General features: G+C 42.2%; 1 protein-coding gene across 1 annotated transcript in view; it reads left to right on the forward strand.

Moving 5' to 3' along the window:
- Nucleotides 1-26,146, forward strand: part of LOC142398019 (alpha-1,3-mannosyl-glycoprotein 4-beta-N-acetylglucosaminyltransferase B) — a 131,518-nt gene that overhangs the window by 33,064 nt on the left and 72,308 nt on the right. The window lies entirely within an intron of this gene.

The following is a 26,146-nucleotide window of genomic DNA, read 5'->3' on the forward strand; positions in this document are numbered from 1 at the left end:
CGAGGTGTTTTGTTTTTGTAGCTTAGCAACAACTTAGCTGATGATGTCACACACAGGGTCAGCAGGTAACACAGGAAGAAATGGTTGAAACTTCCTCCTCCTTTTTCTCCATTTTGTTCCTGCTCTGCATCCTAGATGTGTCCTCTTCAACTCATCTTGAATTGGGGTCTTATTCCAGGCATTACTTTTTTTTTAACCAACACTAACAGACGTGTGCACATCACTCCTGTTCTTAACTCCCTCCACTGGCTTCCTGTCCTTTATAGAACTGATTTTAAACTTTTAATGATTGTTTTTAAAGCTCTTAACGGCCTCGCCCCATCGTATTTATCTGAGCTTTTAACAGTCCTGGTAGAGCTCTGAGGTCAACAGATCAGTTTCTGCTGGAAGTGCCCAGGTCAGAATACAAACCCTGGGGTGAGCGAGCCTTTTCCCAAAGCTGCCCCCAGGCTCTGGAATAAGCCCCCCGTCCAGCTGCATCTTATTTCTGACCTGGGCCTCTTCAGATCAATCAATCAATCAAATCAATCAAATTTAATTTATATAGCCCTTTACAATCACCAACTGGTACTCAAAGTGCTTTACAACAGGATAAAAAACAACAATACGTAAAACAAAACATAAAACACGATGCAAAAATGGTAGAAGTGCTAAAAGTGCTAAAAGTGATGCAGGGCATTAAAAGCCTTCCACAAGTGCAATAAAAATTAATTGCATAAAATTTGTATAAAATTAAGATAATTAGAGCGGAAAGAATGAGCATAGTGGCCCTAATCAGAGTTGGAACGCCAGTCTAAAAAGGTGGGTCTTAAGCTTCGATTTAAAAAGGCCGAGATCAGTGAAATCTAGACTAAAAACCTACTTATTTAGGATTGCTTTTAATACCCAGTAGCATGATGACACTTTTATCTTATTCGATTTTGTTGTATTTTATTGCTTTCACTGTTCTTTTATTTGTTTTTATTAGTTTTTACTTCTTCTTCTCTTTATTTATTACCTGCTGTAAAGCACTTTGGTACACCATAAGGATCGTCTGTTAGGGCTGTATAAATAAAATACATTTACATTTACATTACTTGGGCTTCGGAAAGCTCCGTGAGCTGCTCCAACAGGTCAACAACTTTCCTGTTGCCGTGGTTACGCATCATAATACATGCAAAAACTACCAGCAGAAGTCCTTCCAGAAGCACAGCATCCGAACCAGCACAAAAAGATGTTTCAGAAATCTGAATCTGTGGGGGGGTTTTTTTACAGAAAAAAAGCTCAGGAGAAAATTTAAAGAAGAAGCAAAGAAACACAGATTATGTCCAGAGCTGCTGCAGCAGACTGCTGCCACCAGGGCGGCGCTGTTCAGATATAAAGGCATGTGTTAACAGAACATTTTTCTGCACATCGATCAGTCTGTGAGTCTGTCTATTTCAGAGAGTTTTGCTGTAGGAGAAGAGAAGTTCCCACTTTCCGATTAAAAAAATGCAAACCGGGCCCTGCAGCCGTCCGTTTCATCCTCTCAGTGTCATGTGGTTCTGGCTGCTGATTGGTTGGTCGGCTTATTAACTTCTCCACTCTTTAATTGGCGCAGATTGCGCTCCTCTGAATCCAACTGGCTCCTCGGGGCTTCTGTGTGATTTCACCCCACTATGAGCTCATGTATATGGATTTTCTGCTGTGCAGCAGGCAGCAGCTTTAACAGGCCCGACTTATATCTTAAAAGAGCCGGTTTATGAGCTCTGCTAACGACCCAGCTTTAATGTTCTCCGGTCGGCTGCAGAGTGAATCCATCAGAGCCGAGGCAGTACTGATGGAGTATTATTGCTCCGCCGTTTGCTTCCTCTGCAGAGGAAGGACGGAAGAGCATCTGCTGGTCACGTTTTGCTGTTGTGTGCAGGTGAAGTGTGATGATGTTTTGTGTGAATATGAAAATGATCCATCTTGAAAGACCTATAAGAGCTTACGGTGGCTGAAACAGGGTTGTTATCATTTCCAGCTCCAGTATATACTTTAACTGGCACCAAGTCCTGTTAGAAAACATCAGCCTGAACAGATCTGTTATTTTTACATGATTTTACTCACTTAATTCAATTCAATTCATTTTTATTTATATAGCGCCAAATACAACAAATGTCATCTCAAGGCACTTAAATAATAAAGTCCAATTCAAGCCAATTGGAATTCAATTCATTGTAATCATAAGCCAGGTTGATAACAAATCGTTTCACTCATTCTGAATCGCATTAATACATTTTTTTGTCTGAGAAGTCAAAACTGCAGAAACATTTGCTGTAGAACAACTGTATAGTTTGACAGACGTATTTCGGATTGTGGCTTTCATAAAAGTCATAAAACCTCCAACAAGCATCGTGGGGATGAGGCAACATGGCAAGGCATCTTTATTTATACAGCGCATTTCATACCACAGGCAACTCAATGTGCTTTACATGAAGACAAGGCATTTAAAAGAACAGCAGAAAAACAAGCAATTTAAAGAGAAAAAGAAAAAAAATAGAATAGAAATTAAAAACACAATTAAAAGCAATCAAAGAAGAGGGGAAAAATAAAAATATAAACTAAATATAAACATGCCCTGAGACAGGGCCAGGTGGAACCTCAGATTTATTTATTTTCTGTTGTTGTTGCAGTGTCTCACTGCGGCTAGCTTTAGTAGCGCCGAATTCAACAAAATTGTAAATGGCCGGTATTTTGTCAGGTTTTCAACACGTTGGGGATCTAAACGACTACTTTCTCACCTGAAAATGTTTCAAATGTTGCTAAAGTTTACAGAGTTTAGAGCTTAAGCGAAATCCGCTTCAGGCCGGCTGATTTCGGCTCGGGCAGGAGCGAAATGCATTGTGGGTAAACGCTCTGCATACTGTCTGATCGATGAGTATGCAGTATGGAAGTATGTAGTATGTAGTTTACAAGTATGTAGTATGCGGTTTCGAACACAGGTTTCCAAACTGGCAGTGACTTCCACGGGGATTCTGGGTAATGTAGTCGACCTCCATCAAAGGTGGATGTTGGGGCCCGAAGGGGCCGCCTCGGGTGTTTCTGACCGCAGACAAACGAGGAGGCCGGAGTTCACATGGCACATAATGACAGGGAGGAATGCATAAACATGGGGAGAGAGCGTTTAATTTTTCCTCCTACAGGGAACGCTGGGTGGGTGTGACCCAGTGTGGGAGCGCAGCATAAGAGGACATGTAGGACGCTGTGGATCAGCAGCATCAGAGTGCTTATAGGCAGGAAGCTGTTATCCTATAGGCAGGAAGCTGTGGTCTCATATGAACAGGATTCTTATCAGCTGCTGATGTATTTATGCGTCATGTGACCATCCGGCTGAGCTGCCCTTAGCACGGCACAGTGGATTGGTTTATGAGAGTTTGGGCTGGAACTCTGAAAGCTGTTGGAGTCTTTTTTGCTGTGGAATCATCATCATCATCATCGTGGTCATTCGGGTTCTGATACGGTTCTTAACGTTTGCTTTTAGAGGGAGCGTGCGAGTTAAAAAACAAAGCAGCGAAGAGGCTGAAGAAAGAGCAAAGAGGCAGCGAGGCGTTCAGGATCAGACAGCTGGAGGAAAGCACGGACTCGCGCCGGCTGCCAGTTTCTGACATGCGACTAAGAATCTGAGGCATCACGTTCGGAGAGGCTGAACGCCTGTTAGCACGCAGACTGTTAGTCTGTCAGCCTGCTGCAAACCGTTACCACGGCAACCGCGCACGTGTGCGTGCGAAGGAACTGGCTCGACTCATCTCCAATCACTTATCACACACACACACACACACACACACAGAGATGAGGCAAGATGTCCTCTAGACTGTGAAGCGTGTCCTTATCCACCTCCTGGTCTCTGCTGCTGCAACCCGAGATAACACGCACACATCTGCACACATCTGCACACATCTGCACACATCTGCACACACGCCCTAATTTATAACCTCACACCTCAGATGTGCCGTGTGTGTGCAGCCGTGGTCGATGTGTTGCGCTCAGAATGCTAACACACACGCTGCTGCTGCCTCCTCAGACTGAAAACAGAAAAATAGGAGCTTTATTCACATTGTAAGAGATTTTACTTTTGGCCTTTAGAGCAACAAAATTTAAATATCCACATCGCATATAAACATCACAAACCCGTTTTTATTCTACCTTGATGAATATTACTCAGATCGGACTGATATATGTTGTGTTTCTGGGTCGATTAAAGATTCTTAAACCCTGTTTTGGTCAGCCTGAAGCAGCTTTTCGGCTCTAAAAGCTTCATCATCCAACTGAGCTCTGACAAACAGACCACAGTTTGTCAGACTGAAGAATTGTGTGTCTAACCAGGTGATCAGCAGCACAGGAGCACCACAGGGGACTGTACTCTCACCATTCCTTTTCACTCTGTACACTTCAGACTTCCAGTACAAGTCAGACTCCTGTCATCTACAGAAATATTCAGATGACTCTGCAGTGGTCGGGTGTATCAGAGATGGACAAGAAGCTGAGTACAGAGAGCTGGTGGACCGCTTTGTGGCATGGTGTGGGAACAATCATCTCATCTTGAATGTTAACAAAACAAAGGAGATGATTGTAGATTTCAGGAGAAACAGGGTCAGATCAAACCCTGTTTCCATCATGGGAGAAGAAGTGGAGGTGGTTGAGGAAAATAAATACCTGGGTGTTCATGTGGACAACAGACTGGACTGGAGACACAACAGTGAAGCCATCTACAAGAAAGGACAGAGCAGACTGTACTTCTTGAGGAAGCTAAGGTCCTTCAAGGTTTGCAACAAGATGTTGCAGATCTTCTACAAGTCTGTTGTTGAGAGCGTCATTTCCTCTCGCGTCATCTGTTGGGGCAGCAGCATCAGAACCAGGGACCTAAAAAGACTCAACAACCTGATAAGGAAGGCTGGTTCTGTTCTGGAGACGGCTGTGGAACCTCTGGAGACAATAATGCAAAGAAGGATTTTGCATAAAATCAAGAGAATTATGGACAACCCTGAACATCCTCTCCATGAGACTGTTATCGGAAAACAGAGTCTCTTCAGTCAAAGGCTTCTTCAGTTTGGATGCAAAACTGACCGCTACAGGAAATCTTTCCTGCCCACAGCCATCAGCATCTATAATAACTCCTTGATTTAATTGAGCTACATCAACATTTAATTTCCCTCTGGGATAAATAAAGTATTTTTGAATTGAATTGCATTGGTCAGGCTCCAGCTTACATCAGAGATCTGATCCAGCCTCACACCCCAGCTCGGGATCTGAGGTCTGTGGATCAGAACCTACTGATGGTGCACCAGAGGAGACCGATCCTTCCAGGCTGTCGCTCCCAGGCTTTGGAACGATCTTCCGCTCTCTCTGCGTTCGATGGAGTCTGTTGACGCCTTCAAAAGGCAACTTAAGACCTATTTATTTGTTCAGGTTTTTGCTTAATTGTCTTAGGGCTGCTATGATTGTCACTGAGGGGCCTTTTAAACTCGGTATGCTTCTCCGTCTCCGTAGTCCATCCTTTTGAAGTTCCCCATCGGGATGTCCGTATCCGAGGCAGTTCACCTCCCGATCAGTAGGCGTCGCTACGTTAAACGACCCAATCTCGCCACGTCTATGGTGAAAGTGGTTGATTGGTTGTTCACCTTCCGGCTCCGTTCCACTCCTCACAGTGAACGATGGCGACCGAGAGAGAAAGACTGTTGTTGGAGTTGGAGCTTGTTGACCGGCACACAGTAAACTCTTTCAAAAATGGTGGTTGTTGTTGTTGTTCTGAGAGGAAGGAGCTAAACCGGAGAAGTGATTCCGGAAATTATGTTGTTAGCCGACCAATCACAACCCTTGTGGTCTCCGCGAGTCTTCGTCTCCTTGACGGATAGATAAATAGGAATGTTGGCCGACTCACGCAAGCGACGGAGAGCGTCTCCGGGAGGATCTCTGTCGACGGAGAGAGCTCTCCGTAGGCGACCATAAATCAGCCTTTATACTTGTATGTACTTCCTAACTGTGTGTTTCTGTTGTAACTGTAAAGCGCTTTGTGACCCTGGTCTGTGAAAGGCGCTGTACAAATAAAACTTACTTACTTACTTACATCAGCCACAAAGCTTCTGTGGATTGACTTCCAGAGCAAATGTGAGGAAACTTAGAGTCTCATCTTAAACACCAGAACACCACCTGGTCCCCTCACTCAGGCTGAACTGGTCCCACCCAGAGAGGTCACATGTCTCTGCACTTGGCTTCCTGTAAAGTTTCTGAGAGAGTTTTCTGGATTTAAAGGTTTTTAAACTGGACGACCAGTTTGTTCTGGTGGGAAATAAAATGATTGTAGGAACAGATTTCAACCTGATACAAACACAGAGGTCCCAAACAGGAATAAAGATATCTGAGGCTGAACCAGTGAAACCAGCGAGTCCACACAGTCTGACAGATGCCAGAGTTGTGCTCCTGCCGTCTTTGTCTCTGTTCCTACTGGATGTGACAGCTGATATTGAGAGGAAGCGGCATGTGAAAATACGTGAACGCTGCCAGGCTGACCGGCTCTAACACACTCTGGGTGTGTGTGTGACTCTGTGAGCTGATCTCCTCTGGGTTTCATTTCAGCACACACACTCAGACAAACAGCGGTATCGATTAAAGGCTCAAATAAGCGCAAATCCACTCGACACATCGACTGAAACGAGAGCTCAGACGTGTTGTAGGCAGCTCCCTTTCACACACACACACACACGATGAACTTTGATTCTGCGTGACTCGACCCAGACTCACTCATGCATATAAACAGACCACAAAGGCCCAGATTTCCTGAACCGAGGAAACTAGCATGTCCAGTTGTGTGGACAAGGTCCTGAAAACTATAACGACGTAATATTCCTCGACACTAAGTGACGATGACATCACAGCTTCAGAAATGATCGATCAAAAGCTGTTTTTACACATGAACCGGAGACCTGAGATGCTGCTGCTAACGATTCATTAGGTCGATTATTCCATCGATGAGTCAGATAAGAAATACTTTGCAATAATAACTATTTAAAAGAGAAAAAATGACATTGTGAAGCAGCTTTTAGCCACAGTTATTGCTGGGTTATATGTCCAAAAAACGTATTTATCCACAAACATTCCTCCTCCTGGTATTGATAACAGTAGCTGTTAGCTTCCTAGCTAACGTTTAACTTCCTAGCTAACGTTTAGCTTCCTAGCTAACATTTAGCTTCCTAGCTAACGTTCAGCTTCCTAGCTAACGTCCAGCTGTGTTAACATCTGTTAGCTTCTCTCCTACCGTCTCTGCTTTCATAAACTGTATTTTAATGCAGCTGAAATCCTAATAAAGCCTCTTATTTCCTTTTTTATCGTCTGTTATCAGACAACACAGTGACTCAGAATAACAGCAGCAAACACGACACCTTAACCAGCAGTTTATCTGATTTTACAGATACAACATGGGCTGATAAAATTAGCCGTTTTTATTCTAGTTGGACTTTGATGGGACTCAGAATATTAGTTCACATTAACAGCTTACAGGCTGAAGCTGCTCTGATGGGCAGAGGCACATTAAAGACAATATGATGGTGTGCTCGTGCTAGCGGGGTAGTTCTGGTGACATTTCAAACGGAAGTAGCATCCGACACAATAAAGAAATGTTTTAATTTCTGAATTTCTTCTTGTGAAGATTTTCCACCCGGCCTTCTAATCAAACCCAGAAAATCAGCTGGTGTCAGGTTGGGTTGGCAGGACACGGACTTTATACTTTAGAGGTATAAAAAGCAAAAAAATGACAACACTAGCCTAAACTGTGGGGACAAAAACATCAATGTAACTATGACAAGAAAAACAAAACAAAAGACTTGACTAGACTTGACTTGGCGTGACTTGGCGTGACTTGGCGTGGCGTGGCGTGGTGTGGTAAAAAACAAAGAGGATTTCACAAAATGACAGGGGAAACTGGGAACTAAATACTAAACTGGGAGTGATTGGCAAATGAGTGCAGCTGGGGACAATGAATACAGATGACGCGAGTGAAACTAATGACCTGGCATGGGAAGTGAGGGGAAAACAATGGCAAAACTAAAACAAAACATGAACTCAAAAACCAAGATATGGCCCAACCTAAAACATGATAAAACATAAAACTAAAAACATGGGGAAAACCCCATGGATGTGACAGACAACGTAGGAATGCAGCAGTGAATTTTCTGCAGCATTTTCTGCTACTCAGTAAGTTTAGTGAGTTAAAAGCCTCCCTGTTTCAGCTGTAAATAAAGGCACCATTAGTAATACATTTCACACAGAAAGTTTTGTAAATCAGTCCGCCCTGACTTCTGAAAGGGAACCCCCCCCCCCCCAGTAAATACTCAGTAACTCTTTAACACCAAAACACAGATCGCTTCAGTCCAAGTTGTTTCATTTTGGAGCACTGAGGCAGAAAATTAATTAAAGTTTCTCTCTCTTTTTTTTAAAATTTCAAACATTAAACCTCAAAACCAGTTTAATCTAGGTGAGACACATGGGAAAACGACACTGAGCTCAAGTCTGTGGATCATTTCCAGGACTTCTGATGTATTTTACGCATGTGTCCCCCTCAAATCAGGGGTTAGAACCACACACAGGTTCAACATATCCCAGTTATCTCCTGATTATCTGCTTAAACAAACACAAACAGGCAGATCACAGGAGCTGCTTATCTACTCAGAAAGGTGACTGTTTGTGGAGTGGGTGGCGTTGGCATCATGTGAGCTTTATATTTCTAACAAAAACAGCTATTATTGTGAGCAATTCATTGTAATACAACCATTATCCAATCAGCTTCATTAAATTCAATTCATACAGAGCTAATTAAAATAAGTAGCCGAGCTAAGGAAACCAACAGAAGCTTCTCTTTGATCCGATCGAGGCGACTGTGGAGAGAAAAAACTCCCTTTTAAAAGGGATAGATAGATAGATAGATAGATAGATAGATAGATAGATAGATAGATAGATAGATAGATAGATTTCCATCCAGTAGCAAAACATAATAAAGCAATAAAAATGTTTATGCAATTATAAACACTTTAAAAACAATCAAAGAATTTAAAAAACAGTTTAAAAATGTAAAAAACAATTTAAAAAACAGTTTGAAAATATCAGAAAAATGCAGTTGTGGTCTTGGAAACAGGGACCCTGAAAGACGTGGAGTCTTCAGTGATACTGTCTTTAGATGTGAGAGGGTCTGTTAAAGATCTTTTTACCAGTTTTTTACAGTTTTCTGGTGTATGTGTGGCTTTAGATGTGCTGAGATTCAGTTTCGTATCTGGGTCGAGCCTTCCCCTCCACATCAGGTTATCCTCAGTTACAGAATGATCATCTCAGCTAAAAACACACGTCTTCTCACTGGCTTTAACCAATTAGGCCCATTTTCTTACTGTTTGACTTCATTCATCATATAACTGAATCAGTTTAAAATCTTTATTTCAGATTTATTTAGTTATAAATAGGGCTGGGCGAGTTAACTCGTTACTATCGCCTTAACGCATTAATTATTTAACGCCGATAAATATTTTATTGCGCATTAACGCAGGTTTTATTATTTATTTTATTTTGTAAAAGTCTGTTGCTCACATGCTTTTATTTTGTAAAAGTCTGTTGCTCACAGGCTTTTATTTTGTAAAAGTCTGCTGCTGTCTGCTGTGGAACCGGAAAAGAAAGTAATCGGCGGATCCACCAAACATGGAGAAGGGTACGGAACTTTTACTCGGCCATTTCCATTTTAAAGTTCTTCCAGACGGCGGAGTCGACAGAACCAAAGTCATCTGTAAACACTGCCAAGTTGAATTGTCTTCTCAGCGTAGTAGTTCCAGTCTAAAATATCACTTAAAGGCAAAACACACAACTGATAGCAGCAAGTCATTCAAGGAAACAGACAGTGGAGTGAGGCTTCTACATAAAAACTACAGAAAGATGCTGATGTTAAAAGTGTGTTTGCACAACAAATGTTATGGCACTTTCATTCATATGGCAGCACATTTAAAATAAAGCTAAATGCTAAAAGCTATACACTACTTTTGAATTCATTTTTTAATTTTGCGTACAAATGCGATTAATCGTGATTAATCAGGGAAATCATGTGATTAATTAGATTAAAAATTTGAATCGTTGCCCAGCCCTAATTTATTTATAAACTTTCTTTCCCAGTTCTCCCAGTTCAGCCCAACAGCCTGACAGTAACATGTCAGAGACAATAGATCAGCATCTGACACCCACCAGATATCAGCTGATAACAACATCAGGATTAAAAACGGTTTGTTTCCTCATCACAGCGCCGCCCTGAGGGCATCAGAACAGCTTCTCTGGAAAGAACTGGGCCAGATTAAATGATAATTCCTCGTATCTTCCAAAGTGAACGCGGATCCTTGAACTGGACTCTGACAGTGCTCACTTTCAGCCCATTAAAGCAGCACAGAGACGAAAATGATCTTCAATAAAAAACCTGATAAAACTGATTCAAAGAGTTCAGCTTCTCACACTTCATCTCTGTTCCCAGATACTTGGATGTTCTCACAGTTTGGACTTCTTCACCCTGTATGAGGCCGAGTTTTGTTTTTTTTCCTGATGTCCACGATTAGCTCTTTAGTTTTTGTGACATTAACATAAAAAAGCAGGTAAAACAGAGCCGTGACCTGACTGTGAGGCTCGGAGACGAGTCTTTAAAACAGAAAAACTCTCCAGAAGCTGCCTCCCTCTGATGTCCTGCAGCTGTCTGTGGACACCGTGAAACGCCTCCAGGTTTGAGCTGACAGCTGATACTGATAGAGACAAAAACCTGCTGCACTTAAAACATTTAAAAGCCACAATAAAATCCAGCTAGGCAGCGTAAAAATCAATAAAAATATGAAGCTCTGATCTTAATACATTCTGAAGAAAAGTCAGTTTTTCCAGGTGTTTTTACACTGAAGAGCTCTGTGACATCCACCCCTGTACACTCTCAGAAAATAAAGTACAGAAGTGTACCTTTAGGGGTACGATGGCTTGTCACTGGGGCAGTACCCTCAGAGGGTATAGTTTTGTACCTTACAGAGACCAATCTTGTACCTCTGGTGGCAATTTTGTACCCTTATACTGAAGCAGTGCAGCTTTGGCCTAGTGGTTAGGGAGGTGGACTTAAGATCAGGGGGTTGCAAGTTCAAGTCCCGCCATTACCTCTCCCTACACCTCCATTCATGGCTGAAGTGCCCTTGAGCAAGGCACCTAACCCCACATTGCTCCAGGGCCTGTAACCAATACCCTGTATCTAAATAGATGTAAGTCGCTTTGGATAAAAAAGCGTCAGCTAAGTGTAATGTAATGTAATGTCTTCCAGATCCATGTGGGACGTTTCATTGTGCCTCGGGAATACCAGAAGTAGCCTAACACAGACTGTCTATTGTACCCCAGCATGTAGAAAAAAAGGTACATATATGTACCTTTTACCAATTGAGTACATATATGTACCTTTTACCACTTGAGTACATATATGTACCTTTTACCACTTGAGTACATATAGGTACCTTTTACCACTTGAGTACATATATGTACCTTTTACCATTTGAGTACATATATGTACCTTTAGGTCCAATAATTAACCCTAGGGGGTACATTAGTATAGATTGTAGCTCAGGGGACTAAAAAGGACTCGTACTGTACGCCTGTTTCTGAGAGTGTACTGGCTCGTCTGCCATCAATTAATGAGACGATTTTTCTGTGTTTTATACAGTTTTTTTACCTCTTTATCTGTTTCTTGTACCTGCCAGTCCTCGACTTGAGACAGCAGTGCTTCGTGAGTGTGTTTTGGCTCATTGGACACTTTTTGAATACGTCTAACAAGCCTGTGTCAAGCGTGTGGTTTTTCCTGGCAGCCGTTTGAATATAAAACCATCCGGCGACTCCATCCCTGAAGTCACATTTTCCACATCCAGCAGAAATCTGAGTAACCGCTGGAGCGGACACCTGCCTGCTGATCAGAAACTGTGCGTTTTCCGTTGGGTTGCTGTAAAAGCTGGACGCACACCTGCCTCAGAGCGGACAGATGCTTTTCCATCTGTCCCGTCTTTTGTGTTGGAGAGAAACCAGAGCGCCGTTCTCTTTGTGCGTGGTTTCTGATGTGTTTTCGGCTGCTTTTCTTGGCCGCTCTGCTGCTTCATCTCTGCGTTTCGCTCCATCTGGCGCCCATGCTAATGTTCCTACCGCTTTGATCCGTGCCATTTAATGGAGGAGGAGAAGAATGGAGCTTTGTGTTGTATTGTGTTTTATGATGTTCAAACTTCCATCATGCAGACACAGTTTGCGTTTAAGCTCTTATCGCCCTGGCAGCTACTCGCGGTTTTTCAGAGGCGCAGATAAGACGACAGTTTGTTTCCACACAAGGTGAACGGAGGACGGCGGGGCAGCGTTCACGCTGCATCAATCAGGGGTGAACAGCAGAGGAGGATTGTGGGACAGCGAGAAAAATCACAGCCGAGGTGCGAATATTCACTTTCAAAATTTCCTGAGAGTCTTGATTAGAGCGTCTGTAATAAACAGCAGGAAATGTCTTTAGTGGAGGAGCTGTTTTCATCTTAGATGGAGGTTAGGAGGAGGGAGAAGTTGTGTCACACTCAGTGGGGTCACATGGCACTGAAAGGATCAGATAATTGGCTAAATTACTATAAGAATGAGTTGAGCGAGGGTAATTATCCTTGGATATATGGCGGTGAATGAAATTCATCGCTGGTCACCGTTTCTTATGCAGACAGATAACCAGGAAGTGCTTCCCAGCTTTACAAACTCAAAATGTTCGACATTTCTAAGAGTTTGGAGAGTTTATATTGATGGCTGCTGTGATACAATCAGACCCTGGTTCCTGGAAAAGGTTTCTGTGGTTGGAATCCAGCTGATGTGATGTGCAGCAGATTGTGTTGAAAGTTCCCAGTTTTAGTTCTAGACCTGATAAGGTCGCTCTCACAAATGATTCCAGAAACGAAGCAGGATGTTCATGCAACAGATTCGATGGTGGTATCAGGAGGTCAAAGTTATAAAAACACTCAGTGGGGTCACATGGCACTGAAAGGATCGGATTATTGGCTAAATTACAATCAGACTGAGTTATTAAGTGCATGTAGACGCCTTAATCTGACAAGAAATTGGATCGGATTCAGACCCCGAGATAACTCGGTTGAAAGTCAAATTAAACGTGTTTGCAGACGCTGAAGCACGTGGTGAATCAGACTTTGCGTTCTGCGCATGCTCCAGATGTTTTCCCGGGGTCGTGACCCGGAAGTCAAAGGAGACGATATTCCTGTTATTGTCGCCGTCAGAAAGAAAGAAACAACGCGATGGAGAATGCTCCGTTGGGCATCGAGTTTGTGCAACAAGCAGCTCATCACAGACCAAATGTAGAGGGACGTAGCTTCATCTGGCTCTGCGTTCTCCATCTTTCTCCAATGTCTGAGTTTGTTGTTGTTGTTGGTGGTGAAGAGGTCAACAGGAAGTGGCTCTATTAGCAATAGTTGGAATGGGTACAGACACGCTATGACACGCTTTGTGCCTCTGATCTCATTCATTCACCGCCATATATCCAAGGATAATTACCCTTGCTCAACTCATTCTTATTGTAATTTAGCCAATAATCTGATCCTTTCTGTGCCATGTAACCCACTGAGTGTCTGATTTGTCTTGATGAACCACAACCGAGCAGCTTCTCAGGTCTCACCTGTCCGCCATTAACAGATCTTTAACGCCACAGGGTATAAAATGAGAACAATCACACTTAAAAATAAGTATTTATTGATGCTAAATGACCAAAAATGAGACACACAGCAGAAACCAGGAGAAAAACGACAAATCTACAGCAAATCTACACAGAATTACCTCAAAGATACAAAACCACAGCAAAGAGATACACAACAAACACAAGGAGACATAAAATAATGACAACAAAGCAACACAAAAGGGCCACAGCCAGTGTTTTACTGGCATTAAAGGAACCACATATCCTCTTTCACACACATTCTGTTGCTAGATGTTGGATGATGTCATTACTCTGGCATCCTGGCCTTGATTTGCCAGTTGTGTTCACACTCCTCACATACTCTGCTGTGTGTGTGTGTGTGTTTTCCTCTGGTCCTTACAGTCCAGACGCTGCTTCTGTGGTTCGTCCAGCAGACAGAAACTTTACAGATAATCAGGTCAGCGGCTGCTCAGGAACCTTTAAGCAGCAACTTTTCACTCTGCACCAACACAAACCCACAACATAAGCACAAACACCTCCGTTCCCCTTCAGCAGCTGACAAATGGTGGCAGCTCGAACTACTGACGCAGCAGCACAGCTTCAGGTCGTCGGCGGGGGATTCGGCTCATTCAGCTCGCTGGTAAAGCTCAGTCTGGATAAATTTAAGTGCTGCTGATTCATTATTAATCCACTACTCTGACAGAAAGAAGAGATGTGAACGTGCTCAGTGATCTGCTCGCAGTTTAAGCCCCATGTGTTCATTCTTTAATTAGTTTGGACCTTTGTTTAACAGAAACAAGTCAGACGAAAGTCTTCGCTGATCAGCTTCTTTGTATTTAGAGAACGGAACCAAATGTAGAATCTGAAGCAGCAACACTCAGTAAAAGCTGTTCCAGACTCGTGTTTCCCATCGTGTTCCATCAGCTTCCTTTAACGACTCTTTTTAACGCTTTGGGAACTGAGGACTCTGATTGTTGCAGTTTTTCAGAAGAATCTGGGTCCATTCCTGCTGAATCCAGGATTTCAGCAGCTCAGCAGTCCCTGGTTGTTGTTGTCTGGTTCTCCTCTTCATGATGCTCCGTACATGTTCAGCAGGAGACAGATGTGGACAGATGTGGACAGATGTGGGCTGCAGGCCTGCCGGTGGAGCTCACACACTCTGTGTGCATGAAGCTGCTGGAGGTCCTGCTGAATGAGGTCTGGCGTCGTCCTGCTGAAATAACCACGGAGCTCCCGGGAGAAGACGTCACCTGGATGGCAGCATCTGTCTCTCCAGAACTCCAACATCCAGCTCTGCATCAGTGGCACCTTCACACAGATGAAGCCCTCCCTGCCATGGACCCTGATGCAGCCCCCCACCATCACAGACGCTGGCTTTAAACCTTTCTCTGAGAACAGCCTGGATGCTCTTTCTCATCTCTGTGGAAGCAGACGTCAGTTTTTTCCCAGAAGCAGCTGAAACGTGGACTCATCTGCCCACAGAACACGTGTCCACTGTTTTTCTGTCCATCTGAGACGAGCTGGTGTCCAGAGAACTGGGCAGTGTTCCATAAACCTCAAAGAAAACTCCAGAAAACTCAAAGAAAACTCCAGAAAACTCCAGAAAACTCAAGAAACCTCAAAGAAAACTCAAAGAAAACTCCAGAAACCTCAAAGAAAACTCCAGAAACCTCAAAGAAAACTCCAGAAAACTCAAAGAAAACTCAAAGAAAACTCCAGAAAACTCAAAGAAAACTCCAGAAAACTCAAATAACCCTCAAAGAAAACTCAAAGAAAACTCAAAGAAAACTCCAGAAAACTCAAATAACCCTCAAAGAAAACTCAAAGAAAACTCAAAGAAAACTCCAGAAAACTCAAAGAAAACTCAAAGAAAACTCCAGAAAATTCCAGAAAACTCCAGAAGCACTGTCTCTCCGTCCATCTGAGCTGAGCTGGTGTCCACAGAACTGGGCCGTGTTCCTGCACAGAGCTGATATATGGCTTCCTGCTGGTGTGGTGCAGCTTCAGCTCACATTTCTAGATGTGGCCGATGTTTTAGATCTCAGAACAAAGATCGAATGATCGATTAGGGTTTGGGATTGATGGATAGTTGAGATTAAAGGGATAGTTTGCCAGATTTATCCTGTTACTCTGTTCGCTTCGGTCTATTTCCTGTCTCATAGTTATCTTCCGGTTAGTTTGGTCTTTTGTTTTTTTATTAGTTTAGTTTTGCTATCCTTGTTTGTTTAAATAAACTCTCCAGTTCAACAATCTTCCACCTCCAGTTGTCGTCTGCATTTGCTTCCTTTTTAAAGTGATAGTTCGCCTCTTTTGACATGAAACTGTATGACATCCCATACAAGCAACATCATTTATGAACATTATTTTAACCCCTGCTGCGTCCTGTGAGCAGAGTTCCAGCCTCGTTTTGGTGTTCGCCTGGAACTCTGCTCACACTCTGATCCCTTTAAGTGTGTGTTTGAAGTTTTAAACCCAATGAGAGTAAGAGACAGGTGAAAAGAGACTTTTTTTTTGGTCTTAGAAAGGTGCGAGGTTGACGATGGGACCCTGAACAGTGCAACAACGTCAACTGAAAACCACAGACCACAGAGAGTGTGTCAAAAATTATCCAAGGGTGGACAAAGCCAAAACATGTGGGCATGATTTGCTGGAGATCGGTGACATCTGACACAGACAGGGTTCACATGCTTGTATATTTCAGATAGACGTGCTCTGGTCCAGTTAATTCCATGAACACATTCGATAAGGCTGTGACGAGCACTAACAGACCAGGTGGGCTCTCTTATAAGTGCCTCGGACCTCTGTGGTTTTATTGGTGTTCAGGGTGAGAACGATGCCAAAGATTCCCCTGAATCAGAAGATCTTTCCATGTTTCCCTCGTTGAGTTTAAATCCTTTTCGGGGCCGTGATGTTGAGCTATCTTGTTATGAATAAAGAGCAGCAGTGATAGCGCAGCCAGTAGGGAAATAAGAGACGTCCACTTTCATGTGAGCGTGCACAGCCTGAAGAAGCTACCACTGTCTGGATGCTCATTATCTCAGAGTGGAGCTCATGCTCCACAGAACCCCCTGATTTCATCTTGGCTTCTTTCTGACTTTGAGGCTCTTTGTTGTCCTGCGACACGGCCGGTGTGAAGTTATTTCTGTGTTGTTTCTTCTTCTTTAGCTGCTCGCTGGTTTCGTTGATGGTGACCTGACTTAACGCCGCTCTGGGACCGTGTTCTGCTGACTCTGCAGCCTTATTTCCTTCCCTGTTCTTGCTCTAATAAACACATCACTCCGACCCTGCAGGCAAATCACAGAGCACCACTTTCCTGTTTCTCTGACATCCTGCTGGACGTGTCGCTGTTCCTGCTGTGTGTCGGGGTGTTATTGAGACATTATTATGGTCTTCGTCTGCTTCTTTTTATTGGTTTCTTCCCTCTGCAGGTAGAATGAGACTCTCAACACCTGCAGCTTTGGTTGTTAACGTTGTGGTTCTCCTGTAATCAGGTCTTGTAACTGTTAATTTGGTTTAAATGGTTGAAACTGCAAAGAGCGAACTGTTGTCATGTACTCATTTATCTCTCTCTGATTAAACAACATCTGCCGGAGGGGGGCTGATGGGTGGAAAGGAGGAGGGGGCCGGAGTGCTGGGAGACCCCTCGTTAGGGAGCTCGTTAGAGTGCCAGACCAATCTGTCTGGGATGCTCGGTCGAGTAAACGGGAGCTCCAGTGAAGGCAACTGGAAACACGGACTGAGAAGTTTATCTGCACAGTTTATCTGAAGCAGTTAGAAGAAAACTTCTAAAATTTTACATTTTAATCAGATTTGTGTAATTAAATCCACAATTTGAAGTTAGTTTAACACAGACAGATAAAAAACAGATAAAAAACAAAACAAGTAGACATGAAAAAACAAATTAAACACAATTAAGGAAACATTTTGAAACCTGAGACACAAAAACAATCCTTAAGAAACCCAAAAAACAACATCAAAGAGAGGCAAAACAACCTCAAAGAGAGAAAAAACTACGTCAAAAAGAGAAAAAACAACCTCAGAGAGAGGCAAAACAACCTCAGAGAGAAAAAACAACCTCAAGTAAACATAAAACAGCCTCAAAGAGAAAAAACAACCTCAAGTAAACATAAAACAGCCTCAAGGAGACACTAAACAACCTCAGAGAGACAAAACAACCTCATAGAGAGGCAAAATAACATCACACATAAACAGATGCTTGGATACCAATCAACATTAAAAAGAAAAAAATAACATGAGGAATACAAAAGCCACACAAAGACAAACCAAATGTCCTCAAGGAAGCACTTTGAAACCCCAGAAACACAAAACAACCTCAAAGAGATACAAAAAGCAGCCGCACCGAGACATTAAACCTCATAGACACAAGCCGTACAAACAGGAGCTCCAGTGAAGACAACATTAAACACACTGAGAATACAGTTTATCTGAAGCAGTTAGAAGAAAACATTATATGTATTCTACATTTTATTCAGATTTGGGATCTGTTAGCTGGTTTAAGGGCTGACAGGCTGAAGTTTTTATGGAGTCAGGGCGTGTGTTCACATGGCACAAAAACTAACTGAGTGCTCAAAAGTACCATTCAGTGTCAAAGATCGCCTTCTTCTGTTAGTCCAGATCTGGATTAACAGTCACAACTGCCTCTAATTCATTTTCGCAGCTAATTTTGCTTTCTTTTATGTTTGTGTTTATTTTTACTTCCAGCTGGATATATTCAGATTTTGGCCTGTTCCTTTTAGCTATCACAAAGCCAAATCCGTTTTTTTGTTTCATTGTTATTTTCACACATTTTAAAGCCTGAACTCGTGTCAGTGTTTGTTGTTGTTGAACTTTACCTCATATGTACTCTGGCTTGGTTTATCTAACAGTTTCTGCTCATGTGATTGGTTTCCTTAAAGACAGAAAACAATGACACTGCTTTATAAAAACGTGGCGCGCTCTCAGTTAAGAACGGCCGGGTTCAGGGGAGGTTTCCACCACAAAGCAGGGGAGCTAAAATATCTCTGAAAACAGTAACTCTGCCTCCACCCTTTCTGCCAACTGCAGATACGGTCTGTGGAAAACTGGTTTCATTTATTATATTAAGAAAATTCACTTCAACTTCAACTCTGTCTGTTTGGACCGTGAGGTTTGGCCGGATCCCATCAGGCTCTACATTTCTAAAGATGTTTAGCTTATCAGTAAACTTTATCCATGAAAATAATGTATCGTAATCAGTGTAAAAACGATCACAAACTGGCTGTGTTTTCTTTCCTAGATTGGGTTTATTGAAGTAGACGGTTCTTGTTTAGCCAGAGGTGCTGCGAGTTGGTGAAGAGTCCAACTGGTTTTGGACCGTGCTGCGTGGTATGAGTCATTGTTTTCAGATTTATTGAGATTTAATCACATTTCCATAGAACTCTGAACATCAGCAGTCCATAAACTTTGATCATGGACAAGCGGAGCATCGTGTGGAAACACAAGTGAGACATTTTTTCACTGTAATAGCCTCTGAGTGACTTTTAAATTAATGTAACAGTCGCTGTATCTGTGTTAGTGTTTTATATACTGCAGTTAAAAGTGCACAGGCATGTTAAGCTCTTCATTTCTGCTCTAAAACCGGCCCACATCCCTGTGCTGCTGTTCTGTGTTTTGTTTCCTGAATGAAGCATCGGTTACATATTTCTAAAAAGTAGGGCTGGGCAACGATTACATTTTTTTATCTAATTAATCACATTATTTCCCTGATTAATCACAATGAATCGCATTTGTACGCAAAATCCAAATGAATCCAAAAGTAGTGTGTAGCTTTTAGCATTTAGTTTTATTTTAAATGTGCTGCCATATGAATGAAAGTGCCATAACATTTGTTGTGCAAACACACTTTTAACATCAGCATCTTTCTGTAGTTTTTATGTAGAAGCCTCGCTCCACTGTCTGTTTCCTTGAATGACTTGCTGCTATCAGTTGTGTGTTTTGCCTTTAAGTGATATTTTAGACTGGAACTACTACGCTGAGAAGACAATTCAACTTGGCAGTGTTTACAGATGACTTTGGTTCTGTCGACTCCGCCGTCTGGAAGAACTTTAAAATGAAAATGGCCGAGTAAAAGTTCCGTACCCTTCTCCATGTTTGGTGGATCCGCCGATTACTTTCTTTTCCGGTTTCACAGCAGCAGACTTTTACAAAATAAAACAAATAATAAAACCTTATTATTATTATTATTATTATTATTAATATTATTATTTTTTCTCCTTCCAGTTATTTATTTATTAATTTCATTTGAATAATTATTATTGCTATTATTATGGTTTTTTTTTTCTTGTATGTACCTTCTTGTTCTACGTTGTTCACCGTTTGTAAATGAACAAAATGTGCAATAAACATATGTTAAATAATAATAATAATCATAAAACGTGCGTTAATGAGCGATAAAATATTTGTCTGCGTTAAATAATCAATGAGTTAACTCGTTATTATCGCGTTAACTCGCCCAGCCCTACTAAAAACGACAAACAGTTTTACAGGATGCTGATGGACCACCTGTAGCCCGCATACCACAACTAAGACACAACCAAGGATAAACACAACATCCGCACTAAAACCCGAGGAAAATAAACTCCAACTGAGTCAAAACAACCTCAGAGATACAAAAAAAAAACGCTCCACCGTCCTCCAATCTGTCTCTGCAGCAGCTGCGATTCCCGTCTTCACCTCTGACCTCGTTGTAAGGCGACACGTTACCTGTGCACCCAAGCGAGAGCGTCCCGGTCGTGACGCGTGAAAACCGAGATGCACAGTGGCACGACAGAGAGATCCAGGTCCTCTGGCTTTAACAAACTCTGAATTTATATTTGTGGAATAAAACTTTGTGACGTTTGGAGCCGTAACCACGGAAGTGAACTGAAATCTTTATGACACCCCCCGATGCTGATGCTGCTGCTGCTGCAGGACATGAGAACGAAGTGACTCACAGCAGCCGAAGCGCTCCATTAGAAATGACTTCATACGTCAGAGCACAATCGCAGTGATGATTGTTAGTTGAAATAAGTATTGATCGCTGAGGAAGAGCAGGACTTATTTACACCCCTGGAGCTCCGCCTCCTCCTGTTCGCTGGAAAAACCACAAGACCATTAACTGTGAGTCATCCTGTTGTAGCGTGTGCACGTGCGTGTGCACGTACATCTGTGTGTGTGTGTGATGGGTAATCTCATTACCAGTGATGGCTGGCTCTTACATTATTATATCCACACACACACACGTTTTTGTCATACAAAGCAGAGCTGAGAGGGCGGCCAGGTTGAGTCATACTGTAGTAATGTGTGTGTGTGTGTGTGTGTGTGTGTGTGTGTGTGTGTGTGTGTGTGTGTGTGTGTGTGTGTGTGTGTGTGTGATAGTGTTACAGTACAGGATTACAGTGTATTAGTGTTTGTCTACATTAATATATTGATCTGAGCTGTGCACTGTGTGTGTGTGTGTGCTGTATTTCCGCTGTTGCGGGGACATAAATCTGTCTGCTCGGTCACATTACAGCGACTCGTTTGTAGGATACTTCATTTTATGGGAAGACTTTAAGAGTGAGGGTTAGGATTAGATCCAGGTCACAGAACATGTCTGTTTGTGACACAAGGAATTTCCATGACTGCGACTTTGTTTAGTCACCAGAGAATCACAGCGTTTTTGGTTCTTTTCTTTGGTTTCCTGCTTTGCTCGGATCATCGGTCTGACTCACATCTGTCAGTGACATTCAGTCTGGTCGGTATCTATGACCACATCAGCTCTGCTGTATCCATGATCAGCCCCTCTGTAAGATGGTGAATCATTATCAGTAAATCAGACAGTAGATGCTGTTATGACCTTTGACCTCTCTGAGTTGCGGCGTAAAACTCTTCAGTATCCGTGTCTTTGGCTGTGTTCGAAACCGCATACTTCTCCTACTACTCATACTGACTTTTTGAGTTAGTATGCGAGTTTGAGTAAGCGAGAAGTTCCCGGATGCATACTAGATTCTCTGAAATGTTGTGTATGCATCATGAGGTTACTACTCATACTCAAACTACCCAAGATGCAACGTAACGTGACGTCGCCGATCGTCATTTCCTGTCAAAACGGCAGTTTCAAGCTAGCTACAACGAGGGTAGGTTCACTTCCTGTTTTCAAAACAAAAGCACCAATTGTATCGTAATGGCTTTCCCTATGATAAAAGGCAATGGGTATTTTATTTTGTGAGAATAACCGGAAGTGCGTTGCTCACTACGGCTAGCTTTAGTAGCGCCGAATTCGTGGGAACAAAATTGTAAACAGCCGGTATTTAGTCAGGTTTTCAACATGTTGGGGATCTAAACGACTACTTTCTCACCTGAAAATGTTTCAAATGTTGCTAAAGTTTACAGAGTTTAGAGCTTAAGAGAAATCAGCTTCAGGCCGGCTGATTTCGGCTCGGGCAGGAGCAAAATGCATTGTGGGTAAACGCTCTGCATACTGTCTGATTGATGAGTATGCAGTATGTAGTATGTAGTATGCGGTTTCGAACACAGCCATCTTGTGTGTTGTTGTGCTAGCTGAGTTTGCATCCAGGATGTTTAGACTACACTACACATTACATTACTACATTACACTACACTGTCCTAAAGTCAGAATCCCAGAACAACAAGAACAGATCTTTTTTTTTTATCAGGAGAAATGACTAAATGACCCTTTTTAGTCTCTTATGAGACTATGAGTCCCGCCGTCACATCAGAGTTTCACTGATCCAGATATTGGCAGCGAACAGCAGGTTCCTCAGAGTTAAACTGCAGCGCAGATCAAGTGCTTGATGGAGCAGTTTCGTTTCGATCCAGATTCTTTAACCTGAATAAAATACACTTTGCTTTCCTGGTGGTTGGAGTTAAGGTTTGTGTGTGGGGCTGAGCGGCGCTGCGTTGGTGGGACTATGGGCTGATGGACATAAAGCAGGCTGCAGAGGTTGGTTGTATGGGAGCACCATGACCAGAAGACTGCGCCCCATTTTCCAACATCTGTTTTTAGCTTTTCTTTCTGCTGATCTGATGGCAGTTTAATGCGTGAGCCTTGTCTGGATAAACACCTGCTCTTTTTCCTCTGAAAACAGTCTAACTGGGTCAGTTCCAAACAAGTCTGAATAAATGTAGACTTGCTGAAACTTGTGGAAATGGAAGGTTTTTACCTCTGTGTGTCTTTTTAAAGCCAGTTTGGTCTCTCTTTAGTAATGCCTCCAGATGTCTCTGATGGTTCTTCTTAGAGGATTGAATCATTAATGAACTGAAATAGCTCCACCTCCAGCAGTAAAATGCAGCTTATGCAAGAAATGTGATCTATCTCATTTAAATCTCATTAATGAGAGCACATTTGGCTGATAATACAACAAATTTGAGTTGTTACAGAGTTAAAGTCGCTCAACAGACCCAAACAAATCTGTTTCCTTTGAGTTTTACTTCACTGCAGACAGTCTGAACTCAACATATTTCCTCTTCTGTCTCATCAGCTTCATTTCATCTGTTAACAAACGTCCGTTTTTACATTTCAGACCTGCAACACGTCCCACAAAAGTCCGGACGGTAAATCTTCTCCCACTTTGTAACGTTTCCTTCTCCCAACACTTAAAGACGTTCTGACATTGAGGAAACCGAGTGATGAAGAGTTTCAGCTGTTAGTTTGTCCCATTCTTCCTGCAAACACGTCTTAAACTGTGCAGCATTTTGTAATTAATTAATTCATTTTAATTTATTTTATCAATTGGATGAACTCTAATTTGCCTAAAGATGATTATTTAGTATTTTTGTCTGTCTGATTGAATGCTTGTGTTAACAAATAAATCAGACGTTACTCAACAGTTACTCAGTACTTGAGTAGTTTTTTACTCAAGTAATTATTTGGATGACTACTTTTTACTTTTACTTGAGTCATATTATTCTGAAGTAACAGTACTTTTACTTGAGTACAATTTTTGGCTACTCTACCCACCTCTGGCTGCTGATGAATGAGGGTTCTTGATGCAGCGCCGTCTGAGGGGTCAGAGGTCACGGTTGTCCAGCTTAGGCCTGCTCCCTTGTCCTTTACACTGAAACTCCTCCAGATTCATTGAATATTTTAATAATATTCTGCTCTGTAGTGGGAGAAATATGCAAAATCCCCTCCAATCTTTCTTTGAGGAACTTTGTTTTCTCCCACATCTGTGGACAAACTGGAGATCCTCTGAACATCTTTGACCCTCAGAGGCTCAGCCTGTCATGGAGGCTGCTTTAGGACCAAATCATGGTCACAATAGTTTGAACTATTCTCATTGTTTGCTTTTTTATCTGATTAACAGCCTTAAGTTGCACCGTTCCAACTCTTTCTGGTGTGTTGGAGGTGTACACACCACATCCTTATGTCAGCTTGGACTCCTGTGGCTGGAATTTCTGCCGAAGCACAAAGCAGATTGACTTTTAAAGAAACGGCTCCAGTTTGAAACTTTCCGTTTAACCACAAAGTAAAGTTTTTATTCTGCTTGCATACAAGAAAAAACATTTTCACGACTGAGCCTCAGAGATCCTGGCAGGAGCGTTTTAAATGTGTCACTCTCACCGTTTCTGGTTTTCATCTTCAGCGTGTTAAAGCTAAACCACATCCTGACTGCAGCTTGTTACAATGAATGTTTCTCCAAAGGGCTGAGCTGTTCCTCTACAGTTTTTTTTTTCTTTTCTTTTTTATAAATGCCAAACAAAAGCGCCGAGTTTGCTTCTGTGAGCAGAAACAGAAAGTTCACAGTTAAACAGGCGGACTGCTGCAGGAAGGAGATTATTTCATCAGAGCAGATAAATAACTGGGCAGCAGCATCATTAAAAACTCATCAGTGAGGAGTGTGTGCGCGCTCATAAATTCACTTCTCTTATCAGCCAAGCAGATGTGACTATTGTGCTCCATTAATGAGGGTTTAGAGGAATAATTACAGCTAAATGGGAGCGTCTCTGTGTGTTTAACTTCTACATTTCCAGCTTTGAAAGTTCAGCTGACGGATAAAACGCAGCTCTCGCGCTGCGTCTGTCCACGATAAACATGAGTGATGGCAGCAGGTGAGTTTAGGTTTCCTGCTCCATGAGCAACAAGATGAAAGTTTTAGGTTAGTGGACTAAAAAAAACAGCGCAGAGCTGCACCGTGTGGAGGTTTAGAGAAAGATTATAAGATGAGAAACATACAGACGTCTGTAGAGATGCCAAACAAGCCGAGAGGAAGAGAACAGAAGCTGTTCAAACGTTCAGTCTCTGTATCAGAGTTCAGGCCGTGCTGCTCATGTTGTCATTTTTTATTTTCCGGCCCTCAGTCACGATATTTTACGATGTTCCGCCGTCGGTGGGCTGAATAAAGTGAATGAAGACGTCTGCGTGCGAGTCCAGCAGGGATTACTGGAGATTTACCTTCACATGGCATTAACTGGGTGAGGGATGATGGACGGGTGGAGGATGCTGGATGTGTGCAGCAGCACATCAGGGATTTAGCTTTTTAGTTCCATGTTTTTACTCAGATTATGTTGATTTATTTTTTCTCTACCTGTTGATGATGAAGGGCTGGCGCAGCTCTCAACAGTAATCCTGTGATGCATCAATCTGCCTCAGTTTTTCCCTCCCTTGCACACAGCTCTGAGGAGAAATAAGCATTAATACGTGGATGTTATAAATCAGTAATAAGCTGCAGTTATTACATGTACATTAACTTAACTTCCTGTCACAGAAATCTCTGATATGTTGTGTTTTTATCAGGGCTGGACAACGATTAAAATGTTTAATCTAATTAATCACAGGATTAATCACGATAAATCGTATTTGTACGCAAAATCCAGAAAAGAATTCAAAAGTAGTGTATAGCTTTTAGCATTTAGCTTTATTTTAAATGTGCTGCCATATGAATGAAAGTGCCATAACATTTGTTGTGCAAACACACTTTTAACATCAGCATCTTTCTGTAGTTTTTATATAGAAGCCTCGCTCCACTGTCTGTTTCCTTGAATGACTTGCTGCTATCAGTTGTGTGTTTTGCCTTTAAGTGATATTTTAGACTGGAACTACTACGCTGAGAAGACAATTCAACTTGGCAGTGTTTACAGATGACTTTGGTTCTGTCGACTCCGCCGTCTGGAAGAACTTGAAAATGAAAATGGCCGAGTAAAAGTTCCGTACCCTTCTCCATGTTTGGTGGATCCGCCGATTACTTTCTTTTCCTGTTCCACAGCAGACAGCAGCAGACTTTTACAAAATAAAAGCCTGTGAGCAACAGACTTTTACAATAATAAGATAAATAATAAAACCAGCGTTAATGCGCGATAAAATATTTATCGCTGTTAAATAATTAACAAGTTAACGCGATAATAATGAGTAATAATGATGAGTTAACTCGCCCAGCCCTAGTTTTTATGAGATCAGGTTTTCTGTTTCTTGTCCCTTCTGTTAAACGCTTTAAC

The sequence above is a fragment of the Odontesthes bonariensis genome, chromosome 13 (assembly GCF_027942865.1).
Source record: "Odontesthes bonariensis isolate fOdoBon6 chromosome 13, fOdoBon6.hap1, whole genome shotgun sequence".
Classification (NCBI taxonomy): Eukaryota; Metazoa; Chordata; class Actinopteri; order Atheriniformes; family Atherinopsidae; genus Odontesthes; species Odontesthes bonariensis.